This window comes from Orycteropus afer, unplaced genomic scaffold (genome assembly GCF_000298275.1).
Source record: "Orycteropus afer afer isolate SDZICR_OR568_19922 unplaced genomic scaffold, OryAfe1.0 scaffold00766, whole genome shotgun sequence".
Taxonomy (NCBI): Eukaryota; Metazoa; Chordata; class Mammalia; order Tubulidentata; family Orycteropodidae; genus Orycteropus; species Orycteropus afer.
In genome coordinates, this window is record NW_006922353.1 from 145180 (window position 1) to 150935 (window position 5756).

Here is a 5756-nt window from a genome sequence, read left to right on the forward strand (position 1 = left end):
AGTCAAACTGGAGAAAGTCTATGAGGGCTTCCAAACTGGTGGGCAGCTGGTCAGACGTGAGGGTGCCCTGGGGACCCCCAAGCTTGTGGCGGGTGTCTGACGTGAGGAATGGAGCCTTAACCTGTGAAGTTTGGCCCAGCTCCAGGGAGTTGGTGTCAGAAGGCATTCAGGGCTCCCCCTCCATCTTCCCCGTCCCCATGTTCCATCACCTCTTCCCTCCCCTCAGAATTTACCAGGTCTCTCTGGGCCTCCACAGCCTAAAAGCTCAAGAAGACACAGCTTAGCTTGTGCAAGTCAGCCACAGCTTCTCACAACCACATTTCGACTTTAGTCTCCTGAAGAAGAAAAGCATCCTCTCAGAAGATGCCTCAGCCATGGCCTCATGCTGCTCCACCTGAAGAAGCCCGCCAAGATCACAGATGCCCTGAGGATCCTGGGCCTGTCCACCAGGGAGCCTGCAGTGGGGACCATGTGCAGCATCTTGGGCTGGGGCAGTACCCAATCAGATAAAGGTATGCCTGGGACAGATGGGCTACACGGAGACCAGGTCCCTGGGTCTAAGGGAGGAGGGGACTGGCACCAGGACCCTGGATGTGAGTAGGAGGAGTTGGGACCATGGGGCTCAGTTACAGCCCTGTTTCTCGTGATCCCTAGTGTCTCTCTCAGACGATGTCCAGTGTGTGGACGTCACATTCATGCCCAACATTGAGTGGCAGTCCCGACACCCGCATAAGGTGGCTGTCAAGTTGTGCACTGGGAACGTGATGGTCATCAAAGACGCCTGCAGAATGAATCAGACTTCCCCCGCCAGGACCTGCAGGGATGTGGGGGGGGGGACCCAGTGTCTACCCCCTGCCCAGTGCCTCAGCCCTCTCCCCCACATCCTCCTCCACTTCCCACACCCCACTCCTCCACATCCTGGCCCGTCCCTTCCTGCCTTCACTACATGTTTCCCCAGCATCTACTATGTGCCTGGCACAGTCCTGAACCCGGGGAGACAGCAGTGAAAAGACATAAAAAGTCAACAAGCATCTCTCTCTCTCTGTCACACACACACACACACACACACACACACACAGGACAGCGTGTGTCAGGGGTGAGGCGTGCTGTGGGGGCGGGGAGGAGAGAGAGGAGCGCTGGGGGATAAATAGCCTGGTCCGGGAAGAGACCCAGTGACAGGGCCGACGGAGCAGGCACCCGAGCAGGGGAGGGGCCGGCTGTGTGGAAAGCCGGGGAGGGGCCCCGGGAACAGCGAGTGCAAAGGCCCTGAGGTGGAGTGGGCGTGGCGAGTCTGCGGAGAGTGAGGGGCCAGTGTGGCCGCAGCTGAGTGATGCAGGCGGAGAGAGAGGGAAGAAGGGGCCGGTCCCTGGGGGGCCACGTGAGGACCTGCTCTTCCGGGGACAGACAGGAGCTGTCTGTTCAACAAGCCCTGACTTTGGTGTCGACAGCGCCCCCTGGCCGCTGTGTGGGGAACAGACTGCAGGGAGCCAATGAGGGCGATGCTGATGGGGGCGGGACCGGGGTGGGCCAGGGGCGGTGGGAGAAGGGGTCGATTCTCCCACCAGTTGAAAGAGAGCCTGCAGGTTGGGAGTGGGGAGTGAGAGGCAACGAGAAGTCACGGACTATCCCAAGCATTTGTCTTGAGTGAGGGCTGAGCATTTGCAAGGAGCCGTTTACAGTGAACCCCCCTCCACCCACACACATATGCCACCCACCCTAAACACTCACCAGGTCCCCACTGAACCCAGCGGCTTCCACCACACCTGCCCCTCCTCAACCACACGATCCCCCAGGCCCTGGACCGTCCCATCCTACCCTCCCCCATGGACCCGCCCTCAAGCCCGGCCCATCCTGCCCCCTGCTGCTCTGACTCCTCCCCCTCCCCATCGCACTGCCCCAGCCTGGCCTTATTCCCACTTGGACCCCATGCCCAGCCTTCTGTACAGGCCCCTGACCTTCACGGCCTCCCCTTCCTTCTGCTCCAGCCCTGATCCCAGTGCAGAAGCTGGACCCTGAAGTGCCACCACACCCACTGGGCCGAACTCCGGCCACTGTCCCCTCTATTGCGATCCCCAGCTGTCCTCTTCTGGGGGGTGGATTCTGGAGACGATCGTCTCTTTCCCCGACGACTGTCTGTGATTTCAGGCCTGAGAGCTAGGAGTTCACAGAATGGGTCCTCGGTGACTTCTCTCTCTCTCCTCTGTGCTGTGAGGGTGACTTGGGGGGCCTGCTGGTCTGTGATGGAAGGCTGCAGGGTATGGTGCTCATGGGCAACTTGCCACTTGTCATCTATAGTACTCCTCCACCTTCACCAAACTCATGCCACACGTGGGGCAGGTCACAGACAGCATGGTGGCCCACCCCTGAAGACCCCCACCTTCCCCCTAAAATCCCAAACCCAAGCTCACTGCCATCGAGTCAGATCGACTCATAGAGACCCCTCCTTGGGTTTCCGAGGCAGTATCACTACAGAAGTAGATTGCCCAACTTTCCTTCCGAGGAGTGGCTGGTGGGTTTGAACCCCCAGCCTTCTGGTTAGCAGTCAAGTGCCTTAGGCACTATGCCACCAGAGCTCCCATGCGGCCGGTACTCACACAGGTTCTTACAGGATACACATAAGGAGGCTGGTGCCGTGTTATTTCTGGGGAAGGAGAGATGGAGGCAGGCAGGGGTCTGCCCTGGGACAGTGACATGAGGCAGACACACTCAGGGGGTCACTGAGCAGAAGTTGGAAGCACAAGGCACCAGACACACACACCAAGGAGGCACCTTAAAGCCGAACCTGCCAGGGCAGACCTTCAGCGGTGGCGCTGATCTTAAGTGGCACCTGTTACTTCCCTAACAAACCACATAACCATGAGTATGGTCTAAGTTCCGTGGCTGTTTCAATGAATTATCAAACCCAGCGGGGAAGCAGAGAGCGCCGTGGCAGAAGAGGCTGGTGTCAGGAACGACGGAGAAGTGGGCAGGTGAAGCTATACCTGACCGCGGTTCTAGGGGGCAGCTCTGGACCGATCCCGATTCCTCTCCGTCGTGAATTTAGGCAATTCACTGAGCTGTGCCACGCGAGGAAAGGGACTAAATCAGTTGTTAAAGGGACGAGTCAGTGGATGAGCAAGTGAACAGAAAACAAAGCGAGGCCTGCCATGGACTGCTGGTTTGGTTTTCCTTAGCCTCTGCGTCTCGTGGCCCCTAGACTTTGGATGTGGCCTTGACTCCACTGTGGTTTGGGCCAGGCGTGTGGATTCAATTAAATGAGCAAGCCTTGGCCATAGGCTTAGGAGCTCTGGTAGCATAGTGGCTAAGGCACTTGACTGCTAACCAGAAGGCTGGCGGTTCAAACCCACCAGCCACTCCTTGGAAGGAAGGTTGGGCAATCCTACTTCCATAGTGATACTGCCTCGGAAACCCAAGGAGGGGTTGCTATGAGTCGGGCCGACTCGACGGCAAATAACAACAACAACAACAGGGCTGCTGCCTGGGCTCTGTGGGTGTGGCCTCCACTCCATGGGCGTGGCCTCAGCTCCACGGGTGTGGTCTCGGCTCCTTGGGCAGGTCTAGAACTGACTGCTAAGCAGAAGGCAGGCGGTTCAAACCCACCAGCCACTCCTCAGAAGGAAGATGGGGCAATCTACTTCCGTAGTGATACTGCCTCGGAAACCCAAGGAGGGGTCGCTATGGGTCGGGTCTGACTCGACGGCGCATAACAACAATAACAGGCTGGAGCTGGGGCATTAAGAAGCTAAGTCTCTACTCCTGAGGGTAGGTGACCCAGACAGAGGCTGGAGGGAGCTGTATCCAGCCTGGGAAGGGTACCCCGATGGAAAATACATACAGCCCTGGGTTCACATCCCCGCTCAGCCTCTCAGGCGGCGGTAGACCAGATAGGCTGTTCCTTGAACCCCACACCCTTGGCCATGAGGTAACAGGAAGAGGATGGGATTGGAAATTGAGGGTGGAGGTGGGGCTGGGTCAGAAATGGGGATGGAGAAGAGGGTGTGGTTGGTTTGTCGTTGGCCTGGTAGTCAATTCCTACACCAATGTTCTGGTCACCTAGTGCCACTCTAACAGAAATACCACCAATGCGTGGCTTTAACCAACAGGAGTTCATTCTTTGACAGTGTGGGAGGCTGGAAGGCCGAGTTGAAAGTGCCAGGCTCTGGGGACTGTGTGAAAGCCCCTTGACCTTGGGCTTCAGCTCTGCCTCCTGCTCCCGGCCCACTGAAGCTGGAGGCTTTCTTCACTCAGGCAGCTGCTGGCTGCAGGGCTGACAAACCCAAGGTCGACAAGTCAAAAGGCACAGTCCCCATGTTAACCAAGCCACACAGCAGGCCATTGACTCAAGTCCATTAAGAGTCCCAAGACTGGCAGAGAACATGGCCAGCTGCTGAATGAAGACTCAGCTACATGCAGGGTCCAAGTGGGCCAAAAAGCTGCAGACCATTCCCCAAGCTGTTGCTTATATACAGGAAGCAGACCACGTCCCTAAAGAGGCTTCTCAGCTGCTTGTGGTAGATCCCACCATGGAGGTGACTGCCAGTCTCATCCTGGGGAATAACTACCACCAGCTGCCCAGCCACTCAGCCAGGCCCAGCCGAGTTGACACGTCACTTGAACCACCACACCAATGGACTTGACCTTCATAGCCTCAGCCTGAACCCATTACTCTGTTGCACACACAGAGTAAAACAGCGGCGCACGGGGCCACAACCTCACGCTCGTGCAGCTCCAGGCACCAGCCCCCCAAGTCCAGCTCCACCTCCCCTCCATCAGCTCCTCCCCGGGGGCCCGTCCCAGTCCCACGGCCTCATCTGCTGCAGGGGCTGGATGGCGACGGGGGCTGTGGAGCGCCACCTCAGGGTCTCGCGGTGTCTCTGCCCTTGACTCTGTCATGGCTGCGGGGTGGCCATGCCCAGGAGGTGACCGAGGAGTTACGCAAACCCCCCTCCCCACTGCTGCACCCTCGCGGCGCGCGCGCTAGCACAGGCCTGCAAAGGGAGGGGTCGTGCGTCAAAGCCCTGGGCTGGGCGGGGCCGAGGAGAACGGAGACCTGCACACACCGGGAGACAGAGGTGGGGCAGTGCCCCCCAAAACGGCGCCCAGACTGCGGCTTGTTTGGTCAAGGAAGAGAAATTTGCTAACTGACCCCCTTCCCCTCCCCAAGGCCAGTGGGGCCCTTCTCTAGCATAGTCACAGGGCATTAAAAAGCTGAGGCAGCGTCTCAGCAGAGTACAGCCAGGTGGCGGTCACAGGGCCCCACCAGCCTGGGCCTGGTGCCGACCTGTCCCGGAGCAGAGCCGCAGACCCCATCTCCAGCTCCTCCCACCCGGGCACCAATATCCTGGCGGAGTGGGCGGGGCCAGCGGTTCTGGGACTCGGACCAGCTGGTGCCGCCGGGCCGCCCGCCGCCGTCTGCAGACATCTGTCACCTCCTACTGCTCCTGCGCGGTGACCCCGGCTTGCCTCTGCGTTTCCGTTCTAAGACGTTCCTCGCGTCTCTGAGGACCTCCGGGTAAGTTCTTCGTCCTCCGGAACGTACTCAAGAGGCGGTCTTAGCCTCCCTCGGTAATTCCCAGAACAAGCAGAGACCCAGACAGCGTGAGCCTGGAGACACAGGGATGGGGGGTGGGGGTGGGAGAAACAGGCCGGTGGAAGCCGGGCGTGATGGGCTCGGGTTCGGGACGGCCGCCCGCAGCCCACTGTGCCGAGTGGCGCTGTGCTCCACAGGGTTTTCAATGGCTGTTTTTTTTTTTTTT